General features: G+C 40.5%; 1 long non-coding RNA gene across 1 annotated transcript in view; it reads right to left on the bottom strand.

Moving 5' to 3' along the window:
* The window catches only part of LOC129048141 (uncharacterized), a 67,423-nt gene that overhangs the window by 15,624 nt on the left and 36,632 nt on the right, over positions 1-15,167 (bottom strand). The window lies entirely within an intron of this gene.

Raw genomic sequence — 15,167 nt, 5'->3', positions numbered from 1 at the left:
GCTCCACAGGGCTGATCAGCCTGAGGGCAGCATGCTGTTGGAGGCGGTCAGTGCATCCGGCCTCACTGGCATTGGACTCCACTAATGGTCTCTAAGGTCCTCTCAGGAAGAGCACACATTCCTGACTACTCAGACCTAGGTCATGGGAATGGACCATCAGGCCGAATCATTCCCACTGGGCTCACTTCCCTCTCCACATGAGCCACTGCCTCACCATTCACTCTTCAGATATGAGTGGGAACCTCTGTGGGCCTGTCCAGGTGTTCACAGGTGGCCCAGGTACAATGCAGGGAGCCCCAGACAGGGACTGCATTGGCAAGGATTGGCAAGGAGCCCAGGCAGAGACTGTGAGAACAGAAATCTGGGCAAATCCACTCGGACAGCAGCATCTGAATCAGTGCCAGAAAAGCGGACACAGATTTCTTCCCAGCTCAGCAGGCATCCTGCTGTCCGTGATCATGGTATGTGATCCGAATTCTTCAACACCACCAATCCAGTGAGTGTGGAATGCAATTTATCTCTGATCTCCCTTTGCACACACCCCATTGCTGCCTACGTGGTGCCTTTAACAGGATAATAGATTGCTGGGCTTCTTCGTTTCCTGTAAAAATTTGGTCATAATTTTTTGTCCATTTGTCAGTGAACTCTTTTGCATATCATCTTTCAGTTTGTCATTTGTCTTTTCATTTTTGATGGTATTTATTAATAAACAGTAGTTCATTTATTCTTTAACAAACGTTATTGACTACTTGCTATGTCCCATCACTGTACTGTCTACCACTTAGTAAATGCATTACACTAAACAGTCAAAAGCCTGTGCTCTTAAAGAACTTACATTCTTTTGAGGCTATACCAACAATAAAAAGAGAAGTGGCCGGATGTGGTGGCTCACACCTGTAATCCCAGCACTTTGGGAGGCTGAGGCAGGCAGATCACCTGAGGTCAGGAGTTTGAGACCAGCCTGGCCAATATGGCGAAACCCCATCTCTACTGAAAAAAAAAACAAAAAAATTAGCCGAGTGTGGTGGTAAGCACCTGTAATCCCAGCTACTCAGGAGGCTGAGGCAGGAGAATTGCTGGTGTTTGTCAAGGAGTGGTCAAATTCTGGATCTGTTTCCAAGGTAAAGACCACAGCTTTTGCTGAAAGAGATGGGATGCAATACTATATAAGATCAATAAACAAATCAAAGATGAGGCTGGATTTGGGTCCCAATTTATTTTTTGTAATTGAGAATTTAACATTTTGAAGTTCTATGGGGAGAGATGTCTTAAGCTATGGTTTATTTTAATAGCTATATCTCACTGATGATGGCTTTGTGTGCATGTGCTTGTTGACTCTCCAGCTCCTGTTTGTTTTCCATCTGTGCTAATCCAGCACATCTAAATTGAAGAGTCTCCTCCAGAAATAATGTGCGATTCCTAATGTGGGAAGCCAAGGGTGGTCATGAATTGAGACCACTGCTGTCCATGTGCTGAATGCCTACAGGTGCCCGTCCCAGCACCCTCTCCATTCTCTCACCAGGGGAATTTCTATGGCAACCTGCTTTTTGCTTTTGTCACCTAGCAACACCTCATCCCGGCTTCCTGACTGCACTCTTGGATTCTGTGCCCAAGGTGTCTGTGACACTAAGGTTTGAGGCTCATCCATGTTCAACTTGAAAGGGTGTGGGATGTAACATCTCATGATCAAAACCTTGACCCTTGGGAGCTAGGGTCCACCAGATGAATTCATTTCTCTTCCATCCTTTGGGCAGAAGATTTTGATCCACCATTTATCAGCACCGTAATGGGCCCTAGATGATTGGCATTCAGTTCCTGATGGTGGTGGCCATTTCAATAGCATGATTTACCTAGTATTTCCTGTTTCTGGAATTTTTTCTTAAATTATACCAGTTGGATGAAAACCTTTGTTTTACCCCTGCTTTCTGGAAGGTACTTCAGCTAAAAGATTTCACCTCCAGTTTCCTAGACATAATGTGGGAATGTCAGACTCAGCTCTTCCATGCATGCTCAAAGACCTAGTCTATTGATCATATTGATTATATTGGCATTGGCCTTCAGTGCAGTGCCACCTGTTGGGTTTTGTTGCTATTTTGTGGCCTCCACTCTTGTTTTGGTCATTAGCTTCTTCATTCATTTTTGTAGGTAGAAATTTTCAGGGATTACATTTCTTGTGAGTTTACCAATATATTGATAAAGTATGTTTTATTGATAATCAATTAGTGTTATAGTGAGAATATCTTCTAAATTATCTAGTCTACCATACTAGTTGTATGTCTTTAGTGAGTGATTAAATCTTTGTGCTTTAATTTACTCAACTGTAAAATAAAGGCATTAATTACATTCACTTTCCAGTACTAGTTTGAGAATTAATTGTGTTTGTATGTGTAAAGCCCTTAAGCAGTGCTTGACATATAGTAAGAAAAAAATAAGTATGAGCTATCCTTGTTGTCATTCTTATTATTGTTAAGCATTCATGGAATGAATGATGGGTATGGAGTAGACTTCATATTTGCAGTGATCAAAGGTTTTCAGTGGAAGGGATGTTAAGAAGTTTAATAGCAGCAGGAAGAAAAGGGAATGGTAAAAAATGTGTTAAAAGATACAAGTAAAGCCATGCAAAACGCTGCTCCTTTAAATATATGCAAAAATAGTTATAGTAACTGAATGAATTTAAGTAAGACAACCAAAGAATTAAAACAAAAAAAAGAAGGTGTATTTGAAAGCAAACTGTATTATATAGAGGTTCTTGGCAGTTCTTGGAAACTTTTGATCTGGTATGCATTAGGCTATTAAATAATCTCTTAAAAAACTTTTATTTTAAGTTCAGAGGTACATGTGCAGGTTTGTTACATAGGTGAACATGGGTCATTGGGGTTAGTTGTACAGATTATTTCATCACCCAGGTATTAAGCCTAACCCATTAGTTATTTTTCCTGAACTTCTCCTTCCTTCCACCTTCCACTCTCCAATAGGCCGCAGTGTGTGTGAAGCTGTGCTAAACACTAGCTCTGAACATTTCCAGGAAGAAATTTCTCAGGGGAAGATGTCTAAGCTTTCCTTTGGTAAGGACGGTGACAGCAGCTCCTGGAGGCAAGGGTCTTTTTTCTGTCCACGGTATAACTCCAACACTAGGAGCAGTGCTGGGCCCAGAGCAGGTGTGCACGGGTGATGTTGAATCAATGAACAAACTCCAACACTAGAAGCAGTGCTTGGCCCAGAGCAGGTGTGCAAGGGTGATGTTGAATCAGTGAGCAAACTAATGAGGAAATCCCATGACTCTGTGAGTGCCCTGAAATTTATTTATTGGTTTACTTGAACCAATGAGTACTGTGCTAATCCACCAGTGTATTGATATTCGGTCTCTTAAGGAACTCCCCGACACTGTCTCTCACTCTCTCTGTTTCTCTCTCTGACTTTCTCTCTGACCCACTCTCTGCCTCCTCTTTATCTTTGTTCCTCTCTCTCTCTTCCTTTCTCTTTCTCTCTCTCCCTCTCTGTCTCTTCGTTTCTCTGTTTCTCTCTCCCTCTCTGTTTTTCTCTCTGTCTGCCTCTGTTTCTTTCTCTGTCTCTGTCTTTCTCTCCCTTTCTCTGTTTCTGTCTCTGTCTCTCTTTCTTCATCTGGGTTTGTGAGCCATCCATTACCACACAGCAGACATTGCTCCTCCGACCTCATGCTATCTGGTCACTTCAGAAAGTTTCAGCACAATTCTGAGCCATCTGATCAAAGGACAGGGGGCTAGTCGATCAAATTACTTCTAATTTTATTCAATCTTGCTTCTCACGAATTGAGAGGCACTTTAGACAGAAATCTGAGTTATCACTGGATATTTAATTTCCTCCTGCCTACTGGTTGTGAATTATAGTGTTTGGTTTATTTCAAATCAAACGGGAAACTTTGTTCCACTGACTGAATTCAAGATTTTTACATTTTCATTTAACATAAAACTCTGATCAAGTATTAAGTTAGTAAAAATATATGTCAGGTGCTTTTTTTAATTGTGCAGTCAAAATAATTTTCCTGATGATTTCATTTGCAACAACTTATTTGCTATTCCGCAGACTCTCCCTGTGTTTGGGCATGACAGGAATAGAGACGGCCGTAAGTTACAGAAGAGCCAGGAAAGCCGTCTTCAGCCTTAGCGTTTTCCACACAGAGGGCAAGTCCGTAATCAAAATCCCCTGCTGTCTTAATGGATTCATTCTTATCAAATTTGCAGATAAACTTTATCACCACAACTTTCTGCTTATCTCTTCCATTGTAATTCTTTGTGCTGTATTTATGAGTGACATTTGAATAGCTAAGGATTTTCTTTGAAATTATTTTTCCATTAAGATCAGCAATCACTTGCAAACTGAATTCATTAAAACTTATTTTGAAAGAGAGTGGTTATATTAATGCAAAAATACTGACAAGAGTGGAGTGTGATTGAACCTGAGTGCTTCTAGATTCCTTTGGAGAATTTTCAATAAAATTTATTTCATTTAGTTTCAGATTCAAATTCAAACCTGAATTGAAATGCTAATCACTAATTTTACTTCTTCAGGGTTAAAGTAATTACATGAAAAATATAGACAATCAACAGGAAAGATTATTTATCCGTTTGAGAAGGGCATAAAAGTGTATGCAATTTTGTTTTCATGACACTGTATTTCACAGATTTAATTTTTTATGTGAATAATAAAATTATGTAGGTATTTTGTTAAAATATGCCAATACTCTTTTTATTTATTTTACTTCCTCTTTATTATTTCTGCTTAAGAAAGCAACACAAGCTTGTAGCTGGAATTACAAGAGATTATATTTTGTTAAAATGCTCATCTGTTTTGTTATTTATTTGTTAGGACATGCAGATTGATTTCCTAGTGTTAATAATAAAACTTGTTTGACTATTTTATTAGCATAGTCACTTTTTTATGAACAGAATTTGGTATAATTTTAACTCATTGCTTTAAATAAGAGGAACACTTTATGTTTTTAAATGTGACCTTTAAAGAGTAAATAAATATATGGTTGCTTCTAAATGTATTTCTATGTGAACCCTACATGTTCTAAAATTTGAAACTTACTTATCTCTTTGTAAGTAGTCATTTTTCAGAGGTAGTCAAGTTTGCTAAAATATCTCCAGGTCTCTAGAGCATATGGCTAAATTCTATCATCCCATCCATAGAGAAATGCCTTGCTTTGGCAATGGGTTTTTCAGTTTTAGAAAACCCAAAATCTCTGTTCAATAGATGCAATTTATGAAATGTCATGGATGGGGTCATATGAGCAGTGGCATAAGCAAAGAATTCCTTTCACATGATCAGGAGGCTGAAAGGTTAATGCCTGACAGATACCACGTGGAAGAAAGCTATTACAAAGTGCTTTTCAATCAATGAGATGTTATTATGAGCCATAGATCCAATTTCTTTTAATCAATGGGTGTTTTTACTACATTTACTAAGAGATATTCTATGGAATTCTTATAGGATATTCTTCCCCAGGCTAAAGGTCATGCTTCCCTTTTTATTCAGATTCTATCATAATGTCCGGTTTTACTCCTATTAAAATATACTTTTTACTTTTCACAACTTTTTATCTAAGGATTTATTGAACACTATGCTTTAAGAAATTATTTGAATACCAACTATGTGCTAGGAAGTGAACTAGGATGGGGCATTAAAATTCCAAACTCTCGAAGACGTTACAGAGTGATGGAGAAACAAGCATTCTTATCCAGCGTCATTCTATACCACACTTTGATTATCTTTTCTCTGGAAGTGAGTAATTCATTCTTCTGGGACAAGGGTGGGTGCAATCTACAGGAAGCCAGGAGACGTGGGGAGCCAGGAATACCTCAAGAGAAGGCAAACTTTGCCAGATTTTGTCAGGTTTAAAAATGGCCAAAACATCCCACACAGGGCACCCCTATGAATGATACAAAAGCATACATTTTATTTATCTTGGTTTCCCAGGTCTGCAAGATTTATATCCTTTATGGTCTTCTGATAATGCATCATTGACTCTCCTTTGCCTAAGCTTCAAATACATAAAATAATCTTGAAGTTATTAATTTACTCTTCAAACTGTTATTAAGCTATCACTTTGGACAGGATGTTATTATGAGTATTGGGGATCCATCAATAATTATAGCTGGGTCTTCACCTTGAAGGCTTTTAAGATCCCTGGGACAAACGGACAACGACAGTTACAGTTACATACAAAGGGATAAGTTGAATCTCTGCTTTGTCTTTATTGAAATACATAAAATGTATGTGAATGCACATCATACTATAATTCAATAAGGATATTTACACATAATAATAAAGCAGATCATGTGCTTATAGGTAAAAAGGAGGAACATAGCTCAGGATATACTCTCCACACCATACAGACACACAGAACCATAAAGGCCACTGATACAAACACAGGGGTGATTTTACCATCAAGAAACTCTTTGTTAATTCCTTTTATTTTTGTTTATTTATTTTGAGACAGAGTCTCTCTCTGTCACCCAGGCTGGAGTGCAGTGGTGTGATCTCAGCTCACTGCAGCCTCTGCCTCCCAGGTTCACATGATTCTTGCTTTTCAGCCTCCCGAGTAGCTAGGACTACAGGCATGAGCCAATATGCCCGGCTTATTTTTGTAATTTAGTAGAGACAGGTTTTCACCATGTTGGCCAGGCTGGTCTTAAACTTCTGACCTCAGGTGGTCCACCTAACTCAGCCTCCCAAAGTACTGGGATTACAAGTGTGAGTCACTGCTCTGCGCCTGTTAATTCTTTTTAATGTAATGTATAATTATTATCAATTCCATTATTATTTTTAGCTTCTTGAAATGCATCAATGTCTTTGCAAAAATCAAACTTAGAGACACTCTGCAGCTCCAGCATTATTAGATTATGACACGTGAGTTTCAATACGGAAAACAATTCAAAGAAAAAATATAAAACTAATCGGTTGCAACATCTGATCATGTAACATGTCACTGCTATTGACCAAAAATCAACAGCAAACTGAGAAACAGCCCACTGCCAATAGCACAGGAAGATCCTAAAAATAATTGTATCCTAAAGTTACGAAAGTGATTATCTTAAATACTCTCCACTAGCAGTGGGCAGCGGTAGTCGAACTATCCCCGTCTTCCTTGGGTTTTTTTTTGCAGACATTCTGTGAGGGTTTGGCTGATGTGAAACTTTAATTCATGGAGTTACTGACGTCTCATGGCCATCTTCATGCATGCATTGTCTTTACATCTCCTCCAACTGCTGTTGAAGATTCATTTTGAAGTAGTTGCCATTTCTCATCTCCAAAATGATGGTGTCAAGAAGATTATGTTTTCTATAAACTTTAAATGGAGGAAATGCAAAGGACAATAGATTTTGCAGGTCTGAAAAGGAAAAACAAGTCTGGCATACCAAACTGAATTAAAATATGAAGGCACAGAAGAAAAATAAGTGGGGTTTGCTGTGTTCTATTGAAGAGTTATCAAAAAGGCATTATAAACATTTTCCCAAGATTATTCATTCATAAAGCAAAGCCAAGGCAACCAACTATATAAGTTAGTTCTGACATTAGAATAATAAAATAGAATATGTGGCAGAAGTCAGATCACAGCGACTGTGCACACCATTCCAATAAGAATACATTTGAATAGGTTTTCTCATGTGGGCCAGGGGAAGCCCCTGAAAGGTTTGAAATAGAGGATTGAGGCTCTCTCCTTCTCACTCTCACTCACACACTCTCTCTCTCTCTCTGTCTTTTTCTCTCTCTCCCTCCTCCCCTTTCTGGCCAGTGAGCTCTATGGCAATCTAGGAATTGGTAATTAGGGCCTGAAATGAGGTGGGGGTGGCACACATTAGCTTTCGTGTGCATCATCCTCAAGGCATACGTGGAAGATAAAAGCGGAGGCCAGGCGCGGTGGCTCACGCCTGTAATCCCAGCACTTTTGGAGGCCAAGGCAGGCAGATCACGAGGTCAGGAGATGGAGACCATCCTGGCTAACACGGTGAAACCCCGTCTCTACTAAAAATACAAAAAATTAGCCGGGCGTGGTGGCGGGCACCTGTAGTCCCAGCTACTCAGGAGGCTGAGGCAGGAGAAAGGCATGAAACAGAGAGGCGGAGCTTGCAGTGAGCCGAGATAGCGCCACTGCAGTCTGGCCTGGGTGAAAGAGCGAGACTCTGTCTCAAAACAAAAACAAAAACAAAAACAAAACAAAAAACAAAACCAAAAAAAGTGGAAATAGTTGGTTTCCTTATTGAATAAGTGAGTATTGGTGTGGCTAAGTTTAGACAAGTCAATGCCATCATCTGAACCCAAATTTGTCAAGTAATAAAATGCTAGAGTGAAATAAGTACATTTTTAAGTCAGGAAGATAGGATATTTAGTCGCCAGAACTAGGACTTGTGTTTCCCATTGAAGTAGCCGTGATTTTTTGGATTCCTGGGACAATTTAAAGGACCCCAGAGATAACTGAGCAGAAATTTGTAAGGAGATTTCATTGGATGTGTATCTTCCAGCATGCCATGTAAAATATTAATGAAAAATAACACAGAGATTTATCAGATATTGATAGTACAGTCTTAGCTGTTATTCCCCAAAAATGTTTTCCTCACAACACCATTGCAATCCATTTAACAGAAGAGACAAAAAAATAGATATACTGTCCAATATTTTCAGGAATCATTGTATCTGTGTTTCTGCGTGTGTGTGTGTGTGTGTGTGTGTGTGTGTTTTTTTGACAGAGTCCGGCTCTGATGCCCAGGCTGGAGTGCAGTAGCATGATCTCGGCTCACTGTAAACTCCACCTCCCAGGTTCAAGTGATTCTCCTGCCTCAGCCTCCAGAGTAGCTGGAATTACAGGCACTCACCACCATGCCCAGCTAATTTTTGTATTTTCAGTAGAGATGGGATTTCACCATGTTGGCCAGGCTGGTCTGGAACTCCTGAGGTCAAGTGATCTGCCCATCTTGGCCTCCCAAAGCACTGGCGTTACAGGCTTGAACCACCACACCTGACCTGTGTCTCTTTGCTGGTCCCAAATTTTGCCCCATGAGCAATAGTTAGACCACTGTACTTTGAAGATCCTGTATAATGAAATGCAACATGTCAGCTTATCGGAATCATGCAGTAATAGTGCTCATGTTTGAAGAAAAATAATTGGAAAGTTTGCATATGTACTGAGATGGTTGTCTAGAATAGCTCTTTCAACCAACTCATCAGAAGAGCTGGTGAGCTTCTGATTCTGTTTAGAATGTAAGCTGGAATGAATGTTGTTCCCACACTAACCACAAGAAAATAGCAGAATAACTTACAAAAACATAACATTTTTCAACCATCAGAGAGCCAAGTTCTCAATGAAACCAAGCAGCCTGAATTCCAGGAAGAAACAAGACACCGAATGTGCACAGATCCCACACATGGTGGAGCACAGGACACAGATACCCCACCACACAGGGAGGAAGAAGTCATAAAATGTACAGCTAATCAGCAGATGCCCAGCCTAGGTTGGGGTAAAGTATAAAACCCCTGGAAATTCAGACAAAAGCAAGTTTGTGTTTATTTGTAAATTATCTCAAATAGATCCCACCAGGAACTCACAAGAGTGATTGGAGGCAGCACAGTGGATTGGAGAGAGTCTCCTAGAGGTGCAGGTGCAGAGAAGGCAGGAAAGGCATGAACAGGGCCTGGATTCATCTCTCATTTGGAACAAAGATTTTGGGCTGCTGAGGGAAAGACTACGAATCCTGTAGCTCACCGAACACAGCAGACCATTGTTACTACGGAAAAAATAAAAGTCAAAACCCTCCACCCACGGTGAAGGGACTGGAAGTCATCTCAACCTCAGGTTCCTACAGTAGTGCCCTCAGAGGTCGCCTACCACATGGGGAACAGCAGGGACCACTCTCCTAAAAAAGCCCCACAGATAGAGGAACCACAGGGCTGCCACAGTGAGAAGGGGCAAGAGCATTGGGAAAGTACCATTGAGGAGACCCAGAGGCGCAGCCAACTTAAAGGGACAGCTGGACTAGGAAGCTGGAGAGCACGCTGGACACCTGACTCCGGCCCAGCACACACCTGCTAGGCAGAGGTGCTCCACTGCGGGAGGAGGGCAGCAATGGAGAGGCCCCGTGTGGTGAAACAGCTTAAAGGAAAGGTCAGACAAAACATTCAAAATATACAAATACAGCAAAGTCACCCAAGTAACCTCTTAGGGTGAGGTGACTGTGCATCACGCCCCAGTTTCATACAGAGTACATAGCACTATGAGAGAAAGTTGAAGTCTTTCATGCTCTGGCAATTAGCATAGAAATCAGACAATACAAACTAGGCTTAACTACCGCCCGGGCTGACTTCAACCCACACCAGTGACCTGGTAGAAGGGGTATCATCATTCCCAAATGTGCATGCTATTTATTAATATTATAGATTTTAGTGTGCTGAGTATGATGTCCAGAATGCAATAAAAAATTATAACATACATCTAACAAGGACAGAAAGGGGCAAAAATCAAGTAGGTGAGATTCAGAGCAGACTCAACTGCTGCAACAATTTTATTGTAATTTTTAAAAGTAACCAAATGATTATGTTAAAGACTTTAATGAAAATGGTGAATAATATGAATGTATAGTTGGAGGATGTTACTATATAAAGGGAAATGTAAGCATGAGTTGAATAGAAAGGTAGGTGAAGAATATATGCTTTCAAAGATGAAGAATCCCCTCAATGAACCCATCAGTAGAATGGACACAGCAAGGAGAAAATCAGTGAACTTGAAAATAGGTCAATAAAAATTAGACCAATTAAAACAAAATAATTAAAGAATAGTGTAAAAATACTAAGCATCCAAGGTCTGCGATAAAATATAAAGTGAGCTAAAGTGCCTTTGGAATCTAAAAAGAGAGATAAAATGAAATATAAGAAATATTTGTGGAGTCAATAGCCAATAATTTTTCAAAAATAATGGAAGACATCAAACCACAAAACCAAGAGGTAAACTCCAACTCAAATAAACACAATACTATACAACACACACACACACACACACAAAACACACAAACACACACACACACACAAAGACAGAGAGAGAGAGAGAAATGATACTCAAACTGTTGGAAACGGAAAGTACAGATAAAATTTAAGAAGCAGCCAAAAAATCACATGTAGAATTGAGAGATAAGATTTACAAATATAAGAATTTAATATATAACAATTACAGCGTACTTCTCATTAAAATTTATGCAATTGAAAAGAAAATGGCGTAACACCTCTGGAAGACTGAAAAGGAGATTCTCTAGATGGAATTCAATACCTCTGAATATGTTTTCAAATCCCAAGGTGGAATAAAGGTGCTTTCAGATGAGGAAAATCTGACAGAATTCGCTGGACCATGTCTGAGCTACAAGTAAATTAAAGGAAGCTTTTTAGGCTGAAGAATTATGATCCCTTAAAGAACCAGAATTAAAACAATGAAAGCAAATACCCCAGGATTGATGTAAACAAAGAAAAATGTACAAGATACATGTTTCTCCAAATGTTATGGCTGTAGATCAAAGTCAGCCCACCAGCCCCAGTGCCCCTAAACTCTCCACATCTCCAGACCAGAGTTAAGTAACAGAATCCTCAAAGTCACAGAGAGAACACTGGGTTTGTAATGAGAGTCCTGCGTATAAAGTCCTTCCCAGTGTAAAACCCCTGGTGCTGTCTAACCCTGTTTGCTCAGATGTACTGTGTAAAATCACCATCTCACCTGCTTGTTGTGAAGATCAAATGCTAGAATACTGAAAGCTTCACGTTCCTTTCTGAAGGTAATTGCCATTATAATTAAGTCAACAAAAGCCCCATGAGCACTGCAGAGGACTTGTTGAAGAGCTGTGCCAGACATGGGTTATTGAACAACAACAAAAAAGAAATCAGAGTTTTACTTCTCTCAGAACAATGATACTTCTAGAGTTACCATAATAAAGAAAATCCAAAGTTAAATTCTGCTGATTCTTCTATGTTAGACAGCAAAGATGTAAAAATACATTTTAGAGTTGAAATTCACGCAAGCTTAGAGGGTAAAAAGACCTAGGTTCAAATGTTACTCTCACAACCTACCAACTGTGTCTGTCGCTTTGGAAAATACTTGAGTACTAAGTCTGAGTTTGCATCCCCTCACCATGGGGTTAAGACAGGTGAAATACTCTGTACCTGGCTAGACGCCCCATACCACATCCTGACTGCTGACAGCAGGAGGTTGTGAATTTATCTACCACAAAAGCAGGTACCACATTGCTGAAGCACAGGAAATGCTTAATTATTGTCTATCAAAGGGACTGAGAGATTGCTGTTAAATATCTTTTCAAGTAGTTAAACTTAGCAGTAAGCTTTATTTCAGGAAAACGTGGCATCGTATTCCTAAGTGATGCTAAATCCTGCAGGTCCCAAAAACCACAGTTAGAACTAGCCAGGTAATGAAGTCTGCCTATTTGGCAAAATAAATTCATAATCCATGGTAGAATTTCTGGAAGCTCTTTGTGTAATGAGGCATTGGTAGCCAAGTCACTCTGTGTCTTGTTTTCTCTTTCGTTCAGGCTTTCCTGGAAATGCAGTTATTAGGTGATCTAGTGGTTTAGTCTCTCTCCTTACAATGGCTATTCTGATGCCTACCTGCTACAAGGTTGATATTTTTAGGATATTTGCAGAGAAGAAATCTTGACTCTTTTCTCAATGGAGAGTGAGCTTGGAAGATGCCATTTCTCTGGTTGTAAAAGACTGCAGCGATTCTAAATACGTGCTGTGAAACTCAAATGAAAAGTCCCTCTGATAGAATCGGAAGAAAGTGTCGTTGCAGTTGGCAGCTTTACTCGTGTTTCTTTTAGAAATTTGTTCAGCAATTAAAAACAATTTTTAAGGCCGGGCGCGGTGGCTCACGCCTGTAATCCCAGCACTTTGGGAGGCCGAGGCGGGCGGATCACGAAGTCAGCAGATCGACACCATCCTGGCTAACACGGTGAAACCCCATCTCTACTAAAAATACAAGAAATTAGCCGTGCGTAGTGGTGGGCGCCTGTAGTCCCAGCTACTCGGGAGGCTGAGGCAGGAGAATGGCGTGAACCCGGGAGGCGGAGCTTGCAGTGAGCCGAGATCGCGCCCCGGCACTCCAGCCTGGGCGACAGAGTGAGACTCCATCTCAAAAAAAAAAAAAAAAAAATTTTTAAAATGATAAAGCTCAGTTTCATTCCATTTAGTTTTTCGTGTAAGTTCTTTGGCCTCACTGTACAATCACAATGTTTTATTTACTGTTAATCTCGACATTGTTAACAACTTACATACGTGTGTGTGCACACGGGTGTGTGTGTACATATTAAAAACCTAAGACCCAGATAAATTGTGATCATATATACACTTCCCTGATAATGTAGTCTCTATCGGAATTTTACTTGGACTGTCTTATGCTTATTAATAATCATGATCAGTCAACAGTCACTTTTACTTTGTGTCTGTAAAATGTGGGTTTCCTTATATCACCTACCTGGTGTCAGAGGACCAAAACTGTTGGGAGAGGTTTTGATCACTTCACCTAGGGTTTGGAGGGGCACCCACTCGGGGTTAGGCAGGATGCTGGCTTCATCTTTGGAGTGAGTCAATGCTGGTGCTGTTTCTGTCAAATGCCCCCAGGTTGGCTGCTCATTGGAAGGCCCTCCTAGAGAGCATCAGGAAGCATGGGACACATCTCTCTGTGCCCAGAAGACCCATGTTGTTTGCTTCTTCTGTGTCCTCTCTCTTCTGCAAACCTCTATAAGAAATGCCTTATAAAAATTGTCCTGGTTTTTTTTTTTTTTTTTTTTTTTTTGATGGAGTCTCGCTCTGTCACTCAGGCTGGAGTGCAGTGGTGTGATCTCAGCTCACTACAACCTCCGCCTCCACGGTTCCAGCAGTTCTCCTGCCTTAGCCTCCCGAGTAGCTGGGACTACAGGTGCATGCCACCACGCCCGGCTAATTTTTGCATTTTTTTAGTAGAGATGGGGTTTCACCATATTGGCCAGGCTGGTCTCAAACTCCTGAACTCATGATCCACCTGCCTCGGCCTCCCAAAGTGCTAAGATTACAGGCGTCAGCCACCGCGCCTGGCCCTGATTTTTACATTTGCTCAAGGAACAGTTGAAAAGATGCTGAAGTAGTTGGCCTTGGAAAACTGACAAAACAAAAGTAAAGACAATCTAACCCTGGGATCACTACAGTAATGAAAGCCCGAAGGTTCTGCTGATTTTAAATCAGGGCTTTGTGCCTCTGGCAACTCCTCTCAGTCATTTTAGTATTAGAGATTCTGCGAGTAAATCCACAGCTGGTTGCTGGGAGAAGGGTGCTCTGTCTTCTGTTACTTAAACTCTTATCGTGTTGGGAACTCGATTTGCCTCCAAATGTATTTTACTTCATGGGGGGCACCTAAAGAATACTTGGTGAGCTTCCCAGGGGTCCACCACAAACATTTCTGTCTCCTGAATAATTCAGTGTGGTTAATGTGCCCATAAAACAATCACAATGTTTGGAAATATATTTCCATTTTTAGCTGTGACATTTTCTTCTTTAGCTTTTCTTTTTCTGTTTTCTATAATTTTGTAGCTATGAGAGACCATCTATAGTTTACTTGCCTTTTTCTTTATGATTGTGCAGATATAAACCCTATTATTCTTTGACTTCATCCTTCCTTGGAAATCTTCTAAGCCTTTTCTTATGTGGCAGCCCTTCTTGTTGTTTTTATTATTTCAATTATTTCTCTTCTTTTCTTTCTTTTTCCTTTTTTTTTGAGACAGAGTCTCACTCTGTCACCCAGGCTGGAGTGCAGTGGCACAATCTCGGCTCACTGCAACCTCCAACTCCCAGGTTCAAGCAATTCTCTGCCTCAGTCTCCCAGGTAGCTGGGATTACAGGCGCCCACCACCACGCCCGGTTAATTTTTTTTTTCTTTTTTTTTTTTTTTTTTTTTTTTTTGAGACGGAGTGTTGCTCTGTCACCCAGGCTGGAGTGCGTTGGTGCCATTTCGGGTCACTGCAAGCTCCGCCTCCCAGGTTGATGCCATTCTCCTGCCTCAGCCTCCCGAGTAGCTGGGACTACAGGCGCAAGCCACCATGCCCGGCTAATTTTTTGTATTTTTTTAGTAGAGATGGGGTTTCACCATGTTAGCCAGGATAGTCTCG

This window comes from Pongo abelii, chromosome 8 (genome assembly GCF_028885655.2).
Source record: "Pongo abelii isolate AG06213 chromosome 8, NHGRI_mPonAbe1-v2.0_pri, whole genome shotgun sequence".
Classification (NCBI taxonomy): Eukaryota; Metazoa; Chordata; class Mammalia; order Primates; family Hominidae; genus Pongo; species Pongo abelii.
The sequence above is the reverse complement of the archived record's forward strand: the minus strand, read 5'-3'. Positions and strand labels throughout refer to the sequence as shown.